Below are 13,443 nucleotides of genomic sequence, written 5' to 3' on the forward strand. Positions count from 1 at the left end.
ATCACCTGTAACATGGAGATGAGGTGATTGGTCTTACGCTGCAGATGTCAGTCCGAAGATAACAAAATACTTTAGGTATCGAACCTGGGAGTTTCATTTCATTTCATTTCATTTTTTTGCACCACAACAGGCCAGGAGGCCCAATTACAGTGGTGAATTACACTACAGAACAACCAGGCTTGAGAAAAATCACATTTTAATTTTTGTGTTCTCACCGGAAATCGAACCCGGAACCTTCCGTGCGTGAGTCAAGTGTCTTGACCACTACACCACGGAGGCCGCCGTTCAAGCACGGTAGGCGAACGCGCCAACCACTACAATACGATTCGGACATATCTCGACAAATTTCGTTTCGAAGGATTTTTACCAGAGTATACCTATCGAATCGGAAACAGTTGAGTCGTCCAAGATTTTGGTTTTATATCACACAACTGCATTCCTCACCCACTCGAACTCGGACAATGAACTATTTGGATAGTGAATACGAACCAAAGTTTTTGGATGGTTTTTGACTTGACCTCTTATTCTGTATCCGAGCGGATGAAGAATACAGTTCTATGTGTAAAAGAGAAATAGAACGCTGGACCAGCGTTTTTGAATCGTTGACTACCCGAGGTCCCGGGTTCGATTATTGGTGACGTCGATATGGAATATTGGTTTTAAACTAGTAGTACTAGAGTAATAATGCGTAACCTAGAGAAAAGCCCTAACACTGTTTCATAAAACGCAAGCGATGTTGGTTTGTTGGCTAACAACCAATTGGTGGCCATTTTGTTTTATTTGACAACATAAACATAACGGTTCGATCGGATGCTTTTGTAGCTGTGCTTGACTTTATTTGTAAATAACTTCGATATTTACGTTACAATAAATACTAATCGACTATGGTGAATTGCAGTATGTTTGTTTGCAGCAGAAGAAGCGTCAAAGGTGCTAAAGGAGTCAGTTTCCACAGGTAATTGTTTCCGAATATTTTCCCATGATTTTTGGCACTTATTGTCCCGACACGTGTATTATGTTGCTTAAAAACTTTCCTTATATCAACATATTTACCATAGATACTATTTTTTCTCAATTAAGGGGAAATTTTTAAAAAAATTTTGTCTTTAAATAGTACAAATAAGAAAAGAATGTCCTAATACTAACTTATATCTAATTATTATTAAAACATATACTAATTATTAACATTTCTAAATAATAGGTATACGTACACTTAAAAAAAAAAACTTCTATAAAGCTAACACGAATAAGATTACCTTTTAAAACTTATTTGCTAAACACATGTTTTTTTAATTTACATTTAAATGAAATAATATGTTTTTGCTCTCTTATTTTTAATGGTATTTCCTTATAATATAACTGTACAGCTCGGTGCATCAGCGAGTTCTGTGTATTTGTTTTCCTACGAAATGGTAGTCTTACTTCATGTTTATTTCTTGTTTTATATACATGTTCACATTGATTAGAAAAAACCTTTTGAGTCAACTCTTTTGAGGTATAACCATTAAACATCTTATGAACAAAAAACATTACATTAAAATATGTTAAATATATAATTTGTGAACTAAAGTATGTTTACTGTTGATAATGATAGTTGATTATCGGCAATATGCCAGGGCCGCACTAGGCATCCATATAAAGTTTGAGTTTTTATCGAGTAGAGGTCGATTAAAATTTTACTCGAAAATAGCAACGTTAAGCTTAAAATCGCATCTAAAATGACGTGTTCAAATTTCAGGCCGCTACGACTCGGCCATTTCGGAAATGTGACGGACAAACAAACAAACTCAACACAGGACTTTGGTTCAATGGAGGTGGGATATATGTGTCAATAAATATAACATAAATATATTGTGAATAAAATGATTAAATAAATAAAAAAATAGAGACACACGTGTATTTTCAGTTTTATAAAACTAATATAAGCGAATTATAAAAAAATAGTTTGGAATAACTCTGCAACAGGTACATATTTAAAAGTAAATAAATAATATCCATTTGACAATTCTCGACCTGAGTATGGTCCTTTGTTTTGCTACGAACTGTAGCTAACTTAATACCCAATAGTCAGAGAATGGTTTTTCTACGTATGGGCTCCTCTCTAAGGTTACGCATTATTACTCTGAGGTTTTAAAGGTGTTTTAAGCTGCAATATTTCATTGTACCTAGACTGTCACATGAAGCGTAAGACTTATCACCTTACCTTACATGTTATTTGAATAATCTAGATACGCTACAATTGAAATTATAATGATCACTTAGACACTGAATCATTAACCATTCTGCCTATGTTTGGACATCCACATTTATTTAGTTTTGTTATCTGATTATTTGGATTGATATCAGTCATATAAAAACGTCGTACAGATTCAGTCGTATTTAATATGATTAAATTAAATTTAATTTCTTTTTTCTCCTTTGAATATTAAATTATATTTAAAGTATATTGGAACAACAAAGAGGAATACAATAAATTTGAGTTTAAGCAATTTGCATTTTAAAATTCAGAGAAAAAGAAGAAGTATTATTTATTATCCATTGTAATATGTATAACGTGGGAATTTCTAAATCTGAGATCTAGAGATCTTTTCTCGAATAATTGATCAACTGGCCCGAAAAATATCATTGTTAAATTCGTTCGTAGAAATGTTAAGGAACAACTCTAAAGTAAAATTGAGTTTTAAAGAAGACTCACCATAAAAAACATCAATATTCCTGGACACGAAAAACGTTTTTTTTTCAATGATCACCTTTCATCATTCAATGAACTACTACATAAAAATTGTAAGGAAACTACGAAAAACAAAAATTACAAATAATACTGTTGGATCCACGATTTCCGTATTTTTATTTTTGACGTGGGTGATATTTATCTGAATCATTTCACTCACTAGGCAATGTCTATAAATGCTTTAAAATTGTTATACTTTTTCTTAGACTAGTTGCTAAATTCTATATTATTTTGAGGACTTTTAAAAGGTTATAGTTGAAAAGCAAAAATTATTAAATACTATTATTTTAAATTACAACAGGGATGGAGGGTAACTTAAATAAGGAAAAATGGAAGTCTAGGCATTTACAGGGCTTATGACCTGTCATTGGCTGGTTTAAGTGGCCACTTTACACACTGTGTAACATTTACCATCTTGCCTATGTTTGAACATCCACATATATTCAATTCTTCCATTTTTTATTTAAGTGAAGTCAAAGAGCTGAAACCTTTATTGTTGCGAGGGAATTTATCTGACTGAATTATTTCGCATACTAGGCAACGCCTGAAAACAATTTTCCAATTTTTAAACTTCTTATTGTAATTTGTAATTTCTTAATGACTCCCGAGGGGGTGAAATCTAGTCTTTTGTCTACAAAAATTTGGACAAACTAAAATATTGTAATATTATTTCACATTGACACGTCGGGAATCGATCGACTCAATATGTCACTCGGTGTTTTACCGAATGGCCGTGCAAATCTAAGAATTTACACTTAGTAAAAGTTACAAACTAAACTTATTCGCGTGCTTAGTGAAAATCTCGTTTCGTTCAAGAACTATGTGGAGTGACCAGGCGCAAAAATAAGAAAAATAATAAACGCTCGAGTCAACGGTCAGTAGAAGGGTGGGTCAGTAAAGGCGCCCACCGTAGAACTACTCGTACTACAGGTGTAGTGTGTAGTGTGTAGTGGGTAACCAAGATCGAGAGTGGCGTACTTCCACAATACGACCAGTCACTTTCCGAGAGCCCCACAATAACCAACTTCTCCGCGCGGCCTAACATTCGACTAATTAGTGGAAAAGTGTATGTTCTTTCTTTGATTTCAATCATAATTTAATACAAGCAAACCAAAATAATTGCATTTCCATTTATTCATTTTCATTGATCAGTGCATGTATTTTTTAACGGTAAAGTACAAAGCTTTTTTAAATATTAATATTCGTGTAAATTAAAAGCTTAAAAAATTATTTCCCCAGATTTTATTGTTTATCTATCAATTAATTGACATAAACACTTTTTCAGAAAGTTTCCGGTTATTTCTCCCCTTATAGTGCAAAAAGCATTGTATTTGTTTACCAATTGCATCATTTTTCAAAACAAATAGTGGTTTTTACGTTTGATGTGATATCATAGTAAAAAAATGTTAATAGCTCTTAAAAATAACTATTTTTTATTAAATATTTTGTCTTTTTAGAATCTTATGGTAGCTAAATGTGCTTTAAACCACGTAGTGGAAAGCCAATGGCATTTCAAGAGTAAAATTAATCGTGGTAATTGTGTAAACTATAGTTAGATACAAAAGCAATGCTTTATCTTATGAGCAACTATGTTTCTTTAATTTTTAGATTACAAAACACGATATGTAAAATTTGCGAATTATAAAAGAAAGCTTAGTAATTATTTTTACCTTACGAACATTTTGAGATAGGTTGAAACGATCATTAAATATTTTGGAAAGCTTTTTACTTTTTTATCTGTACAAGTATGTATGGATAATTGTTTTCCCAGAGTTAATTTTGTGAGTACAAAACTTTTATTATTCAAACGTGTATTAATTCATAAGTGTAAAAGAGTTTATTTTTTAAAATGTCATTTTTATTCAAATTACCGTGCTCATTGTTCAAATTCTTTTTATGGTGTGAATAGATTTTTTTTCTATGTCCAATTAATTACCTATTTTATGTAACCAATACCGTAGTTGTAAATTTTTAAAATATGAACGAAGATAAATTACAGCAATTACTTTTTAAAAATCTAAATTGATTTATAAATTTGAATTTTACACACATTTTATTAAATATGTGATGTCCATTTCTTAGAAATCTATTAAAAAATAAGTTGTGATTGATAACATCAAATCGAAATAATAAAGTAATCATTATTTTTATAGATTTTTTATTAAGTATTCAGATTTTAAAATGAATTACCAAATTACATAATTATAAAACCGGTCAGCACATAACCTTTATTTTAGTGATTTAACATATACATTAAAAACATGGTTACATTTTCGATTCCAGAATTCATTTTAAAATAAAACGAAGTAAACGCATTATGAAAAAATGTCTTTATATTTGAATAACTTTAACTAATTGTTTATAAGTGATATTATTTCGCTCGTCAATTTCTACCAAAAACATAAACAATCATATCCAAAAGAATTCATAGTAATGAATGATAATTTTTATAAAATGCAATAAGAATACACAAAGTAAAAAAAATAACTTGGTTACAAAATGTAGAAATGTTAAAGGTCAACCAATGCCTGGAAATCGAGTATGTTTTTTTGATTAAAAAAAAAAATATACAAAAAATGTGTTAAAAAATATACAAAAAATATTCTATGGTTGCATTTGAAAATTATTTTTAAGAATTCATTTTAAAAATAAAGACATAATGAGCATATAAAAATTATTGAAAAAACACGTATGTTTTTAAGTATTTGTATCTCAACCACTACGGATAAAATAGCACTCCAATGCTTGATTAATAGACTGATTCGACCAAAGGATTTTTTGCTAAAGTAAATTCTAAAAACATATTGGTACTCATACATACGAATCCGAGATCAAAGGTGAGAAATGCCCGTGGTGCAAAATTATTAGTCTTACATCATCTAATTGCAGATTCCCAATTTAAATCAACCTTGATTTTCAAAACGTAATTACAAAATATAACTATTTTAAATAAGTGAGACAGATAGACATAGTTGGTTTTACTGAATTCGGTGTATGATAGATTATTTATATTTACTATAAATTTATTACATATGTTATGTGACACACAACTAATTTGGCCGTTGAAAAAAACACAGTCTTTTTACATATTCTGCTTCAGTTTCAATCCTGGATATTGGTTAGCAGCAAAATCCTACATCTCGTCCTTCACTCGGCTCGGTATAGGTAAAGGTACGTTTGAAAGTCAACATCTAGAGGGCCTCCAATATTTTTCGATCTCTTTTGGCTTTGCATCATGCCTCACAACCAAACAAAAAAATACTCCACACAAATGAATTGCCTAATAATTTGCGGAGCTTTACTTTCTTATTGTTGGATTCGATTTGTTTTTATTTGAAAATTTATTTATCAACCCTTACGGGTTATAACATTCATTAAAAATATATTTTTTATATTTTTTATTCATACTTTGTTGTTGATAATAATATTTTTTACATCATATGAAAAGTTTATCTGAGTCTTTTGTTTAGTTTTGTCTGGTAGTTTTTTGTATAAATTCAGTCCCTGGTTTATTAGTCTCGACTGTCCTTGTCTCGCTTTAGAGGGTTGTATATGATATTTTTTTGATATTCTCGTATTGTGTTCATGTTTACTAAAAATTTTTTCAAGCTCTATCTTCATCTAATATTTCATCAGTGGCTAATCTATAAATATTTTTTTGGGATTCTAGTTTAAAGTGTTCAGTTATATTTAAGTGCTTAGTTTGTATAAAAAAAAAATTTGTTGTTAGATAAGGGTCATTTACTAAGTTTAATATTTTATTATGCTGTCTTTGTAGTCTGTTTATGTCATTTTGATTTCCTGTTCCCCATAATAGTTGCATATAACATATTTTAATTTTAATATAGGCTATTTAGTCATATGTTTGATTTTTTTCCATTTTTGGAAGAAAGTTTTTGATTTAGAAAAAAAAATATATTGTTTTTTTTTAAATTTCTTATTAAATGTGAGTTTCGCTTGGTGGATTCGACTGTCAACCCCTCTTCATGTATGGCCACCCCATGCAATTTTGCTTCCTAAATAGACAAACTCTTTTGCATTCATAAGTGTAAGTCTACTATGTATGTTAATTTTCATTACATAACAGACATTAGTATGTATGTTAATTTTGTTGTATTTTTGGATTGTGTTAATTTTATTGATTTTTTTTTGTTTTTGTTCTTTACACATAAGTTGAGATTGCACGAATGGAACGCGCTAAATTATTCATAACTATTATCCAGGATCTAAATTTGGAGGCTTGAGTTATCTAACTATTTATTTATCCAACTGAGCTGCGAAAATCTATTATAATCTCTCTCCATAAGAAATATATTTTTGACATTATTTATTAAAAATGTAAAAGAACTTTCTGACATTGCAAAAATCATTCCTGTGAACTAGTTGTAGTTTTTTTTCTTTTTAGAAAAAGCTCACGAAGAAAAAAAACCCGCTAAACTTCGAGATTGGCTAGTCAGCAGGTTTTAATTTTTGACAAAAATATAATATGTAAAAACCACTTATATACTGTACATTTATAAATCAATGTATTTTTATTTTGAAAATTAAGTAATCTGCATATTTCTTGAAAGTGTTTAAAAATTATATTGAAATCAATATAAAAATTGCAAGTTAAAAAAACGTAGAAACAGTAAATGATCTACATACTATGTTTTTATAAATTTTTGATAAATTAACCTTACAAATATTTATTTTCATGTTCAATTAATTTAACCTTCATTAATATACCATTTATATTGAAATTGAATTCGTAAATTTTGTTTCAGTAAATGACAAACTTTCTGTGATAAACTTTTTTATTAAAAAAAGGTTTTTTCATTTTATTGGTTTGCATACATTTCAAACAAACAGCAGAATAAGTGCCAGTTAAGGAACCCTGTTGTTACCTTCAGTCAATCGATGAATTAACTTTAAACGAAATAATTATGCTATTTTTGGTTAAGTTACCTCGCAGTTAAGCCAATGAGAATGTCACACGTCTACTCATTGAAAACACAAAGTATTATATTTATTTAAATAAATTCACGTTTTATTAAGATATTATTTAAGAAGTATGCAAATTTGATCATTGGAATTTCATTTTTAGATCCGGTTGCTAAGATATGTTAAATAAATTAAACATTTGAGATCCTGAAATTCGTAAACTTTAAAAATTGGAAATGTATTTATTTAGGCTATCAAAAATATTTAACTACCGATGTTCAAATATCTTTTAAACAAATAATGGATTAAAATAGAGAGGTTATCAAGTTTTAAATATATTTTAAATCTAAATGCCTAGGCTTCCATATTGTCTTCTTAAAAATGTTCTCTGTCTCTATTGAAATACATTTCGGTTTTGCAGCTTTTTTTCTTGTTGCAGTCTCCACTTGAACCTGAGACGTAAATAAACTAATTTTATAAATTCCACCAATAAATTCTGTTTACATGTTGCAAAAATTGCATTCTTATTTTATACCCAAATATTTAATTTTGACGGCCATTTTCAACGAGTTGTAAATAACTCACTATTAGAAAATGGGAATCAAGTTGGGGTAGAGTGGTACCTTGAGCCGTGAGTCCGAGACACTAGCCACGGAACCACAACCCAATTCTGAATTTTAAATTCCTTACAACATTAATATTTTGACATTAAAGTTTGAGCTTTCTGCACATTTAATAATAATTAGCGCAGTATTAATAATATTAAACATTTATTTAATAAATTGAAATATCAGAGTATTGGTAAGAAAAACCTACAGTACATTCACGGAGACTGGACCGTTGTGCACGTGCAAACCACGAGCCCAATGCGTGATATCGCACGATTGGCCCATTTCACACCACGGTAAAAATCTTCACGGCATGATAAAATACAAAACGGAGGATCGATATTTATTGTTTCACAATTATTTATTTTTTTGATGCCTGGCAAACGCAATAGTCAGCACATTATGAGACCGACTAATCTCTAGTCGATTTTCTTTTGCAGGATTTTTACCTGAGAGTACTCGCTAAATTTAAATGATGATTTTGATAAAATTTGTTAAATTCAACTTTATTTTTTGAATCGGGTTGTGATCTCGTGGCTAGTGTTGCGGACTCACGGATCAGAGGAACTTGATTTTAATTTTCTAATAGTGAGTTATTTTCAACTCATTGAAAATGGTCCGCAAAACTGAAATATTTGGTCAAATTATAAGAACGCTAGTATTTCCTTTTTTTTAAAATTACTAACCAAGGCGTTTTAATTGACTTTAACAAATTTTATAAAAATCATCTTAAAAACTATGGAGTACTCATCATAAAAATAATCAAAAAAATAAGAGATTAGTCGTCTCATATTTATACTATCAAATTTAAATAGGTACTAACGAATCTAATAAATATCAATCCTCTATAATTTCAGCATGTCGTTTAGATATTGTGTGAAATAGGGATATTCTCCGTCGGGTATCACGCGGCTGGTTTGTTTATTTGTAAATTCTTGTAATAATGAACAGACTTTAGGAGGATTTTTTTAGTTTTGAAGATAGTGATGAAAATAGAGTGATATTAAATTGTCAAACACGAAAAAATGCGTTCCGGATTAATTCAACGTCAACGCTAATTCACAATACAGTAAATAATAAAGATTTTATTTGTCTTGTCTTTTGTTTAATAAAAGTTGTAGTGAATATTTGTTTATTTTAAATAACTAAACAGACATATTGAATGAACACAATTAGAAACAACATTTGTTTTTATACGTTTTTTTTTCAATGTTTACAAACAAGCATGCGTATTTTCATAAACACGACATCAAACTAAATGTTATTAACAAAAACAGTCGGTGAAATATAATTAATGGATAAAAACAATCTCATTTCCTTTTGTCTTTTATAAAACAAAAATTCCGACGACGAAGCAATAACGCTATCGATAACTTTAGTTGCAATAGACCTCTTTTTAAATTATTCCCAAAAAAAGACTCAAGCCTGACGATCCGCGGCTTCAACACAAATCTTTCAGGAAGTGGAACACAGAAATAAGTAAATCACATCTGTCCTCCTTTTCGTCATAACGAAACCAGTTTTGATGCAATAATATGCAATAATGTCGTCGACCATAGACCTGTAGGTGTGACCCTACGTATTAGGTAAAGCTGATATATCACGTTAGATATTTTAAATTCACTCAGACTATGTGGAAGAAAATCTACGATGTATAAACGAAGTTAAATACCTCGATACAGTTGCATAATATCATCTCTCGGACCAGTCTTATCTGGGACAAATTTATCATTATGCGTAGACTCACTGAACGCTTTTTTATGTTGTCTTCTTTTGTACTTGTCACATCGTCAAGTTGTCGCAATCGCTCTCGAAGATGGGCGCTATTGCACAATTCATATTGCTGGCAATAAAAAAGAAGAGCCTTCAGAAATATCTAATTTATATTCACCCGTGTATTTATGCTACGAAATTTCAACTTTCAATTTAAAGTTACGGCTTCATCCAATGTATTTGTTTTTCTAATGGTAAATAATATAAAAGCGCCTTGTTATACCAGGAATATTATTATATTAAGAGTATAGGCGGTGGCTGAGAAAATTTAATCAATTGGTATTTGAACATTTTTTTTCTGTCACTTTTTCATAAATGCCTCCCGGACTGATTTTGCCTAACTAAAATCGACACAATCGTCGTTTCGTTGTTTTTTTGTCCCGTTTCCGACCGATTGAATTGTTTTTTTTTGAAAGAGTATCAAAATAAAATTTTCTGTGTTGGTACGTTTTCCTTTTTTCAAAAATAGTTATCATATTTGTATACTATTAGTTTTACAACGGAAGATAAAACGGGTGGTTTTGAGGATTATTGGGTGGTCTTCGTTCCCATAATAAACAATTTATCAAAAAAACAAAACATCAAAGACACGTCAAGGGTAAATACGCACAGTGTGTAAAAAAATCTTTGCTCTAGTGCCGTTATCAAGGGAAAAACTACGGGAATACAATACATGTGGATTAAGAAAAGTGAGACCACGTTGCACTTGCCGATTGCCTTGCGATTGCGTTTAATACTTTCATCTCTGACGTTCTGAGCAGTTATTTGGTTTTTCTATTTAGTTTTTCTATTTAGTTTTTCTGCTTGGTTTTTCGTATTTTTTATTTTCTCTCTATCTATCCTCGCCTCTGTTGTATACACCATGATTTGGTCTGACACACGTTTTGTATATCCGAATTATGTTTCCAATAATCATGTGTTCATTATACAATACGACATTTCTTAGGCATCCAGATGTTTACTAACTGAGATGGATATGTTCTCATCATCACTATGGCAGCATCATCTGCATGTCATGTGATGTTAATGACCTTATCTCCCTTAGCAGATTCACTACTTTTTTTTATTCATTAAAGCGTTTTTTATATGTATTTATTTTGTTTGTGTAAGAAAAGGTTTTAGGCGTATATATTGTTGTTGTATATTTAGTTAAAAAGTGCTAAACTTGCTTTGTTTCTTTGTTGTTCTCAATATGTGTTATTTTTTTAATGTTAATATTATTTATGTCCCGAATTGAGTTGTTGTAACTCCTGAAAATGTAATTCAACGTATTACACTTGTAAAATACTTTGTGTTATATGATTTATAAATAAAAAATAAAAATAAAATATATATTTCTTCCACTAAACATTTGAAGTATATCTTCTACCAACGTGATTATCGAAATTTATGTAAATACGTTCCTACGCATCTAATGACTACAAACAAGTATTTTTCTGCCGAACAAACATAATAATCACTCCTTTAGAAAACAAAAACGAGCTTTGGGACTTGTGTTTACTAAGCTCAAACAAACAAAGAAAAAAACTTGGTTTTTGTACCATTCTAATTTTTTAGTTTAAGTAGGTACGGTTGGATTCTTTAAATGTAAGATATTAATTAAACACGTTTTACTGTGAGAATCTTGGTTATATTCCATGCAAGCTAAGTTTTTTCACAGTGATATACTGACATTTTTTAATACTGCGTAGGTATCGTATAACATTTCTTCATATTTATATTACATAATATGTTTATGTTCTCGTATTAATATTAAAGTTAATATGTGAGCTTAACTCAGGAAACATAAGCACAATGAACACTCGTACACTTTCTGTTTCCGTTTCAAAACTTTAATTATACGTTCGAGCAATATAATAATAAGCATCGATGATCAAGAAACTAAAAATACTACATAAAAAAGGGAAAAAGGAAATCTTTATATCGAAAACACGTTTTTAGATATAAAATTGACCGAAATAGCATAAATATGTTTAACGTCAAAGTTCAAGTTTACTCAATTAATTCGAATTGAAAATACGAATAGTTCTTTATTTACGTTTCAATTAACAGAATAATTATTAGATCGTCAGTAATAGACGTAAGTTTTTTTTGGCAGGTTACAGTAGTACCTAAGTGTTTAAATTCTTAGACTAATGTTTAAATAATAAAAAATCCACACAATACTCACACACCCATACACATATAAACACACCCTCACACAACCTAAATACATATACTCACCCTAACTAACGTGTACAATAATAAAACGGATACACTAAATAAGAGTACGCATTGTTTTTTATTTGTTTTGTTTTATTGTGACTATTATTGCTGTGATTATTGATATGCATTGGAAAATGCTTATTACTACTACGAGACTTTATTAATAGTCTAGTAAACTTGTATTCGATTGTGTAAATTGCATCTGTCTTAAATTGAATTTTATTAAAATTAATCTTATATAAATTCTATTAAACTGCTTTAATGATATATTATGAAAACTAAATTTTGGTCAAAATACAATTTTTAATTTTTCTTTTGTGACTGTTGGTGTTCACATATAATTGGTGAAAGATTATTTTTTATTTTATAAATTGTATTTATATTGTGATATTTATTTATTTAGATAACCAACAGCTATAATTATCTGATATATATAAAACAAAACGAATAACAAATAAGCCAATTACAGGTTTTCACAAGTAGCATCACAGTAAGTTAAAAAAGATTCTCGAATATAAAATGAATAGTTATTAAATGTAAATTCAAAAGAAAAGAAAAAATACTACTAAGTATTTCGACGCCGTACGTCATTAAGTTTATTTGGAAATAAATCTATGTTAAATGATTTATTTATTACATTAAAATTATTAAAAGTTCGCCATAAATATGAATTTTGCCCATAATTAGATAAAACAAGAGGTTTGTGAAGAAGAGGGTTATTTCTTTAAACTTTGGAAGGAACATTGATAGAAAGTTTGCATAGTAGTTCAGGACAGTCAATTGAACCAGAGGCAATTTTAAGTAAATAAATTATATCCGCTATTTCACGACGTTTTTGCAGAGGCAATAGGTGATGTTTTTTACATATATGAATATACTGGTCGGATTTAAACACAAGAACTTTACGATTTTTTTTGAATATTTTCAATGCGTGATATCTGCACATTGTACATAGGATTCCATATTTGTGATGCATATTCTAAGTTGCTTCGCACTAATATACAGTAAAGGATTTTAAGTGTCTTTGCCATAGTGAACGACGTAGAGCTACGCATAACAAAGCCAAGCGCACGCGATTTTATGATGCTGTCAACATGGGCGTCAAAAAGTAATTTACTATCACGGAAGACACCTAGATCCTTTACACATAATGAGCGTTATATATTTTACTGTTTGTGAACTGAGAATAAATAAATAAATAAA

The 13,443-nt window shown here is 29.6% G+C and overlaps 1 protein-coding gene across 1 annotated transcript in view; it reads left to right on the forward strand.

The window, feature by feature from the left end:
* The first annotated feature begins 3,640 nt into the window (after window positions 1–3,640).
* The window catches only part of LOC148285687 (very long chain fatty acid elongase 7-like), a 50,734-nt gene continuing 40,931 nt past the window's right edge, over window positions 3,641–13,443 (forward strand). The window contains exon 1 of the mRNA XM_088237179.1: window positions 3,641–3,797. The gene's annotated coding sequence lies outside the window, so the exon portion shown is untranslated. The remainder of the gene's footprint in view (window positions 3,798–13,443) is intronic.

Source organism: Micrasema longulum, unplaced genomic scaffold (genome assembly GCF_059751315.1).
Source record: "Micrasema longulum isolate JH-2025_06_02 unplaced genomic scaffold, ASM5975131v1 h1tg000013l, whole genome shotgun sequence".
Lineage (NCBI taxonomy): Eukaryota > Metazoa > Arthropoda > Insecta > Trichoptera > Brachycentridae > Micrasema > Micrasema longulum.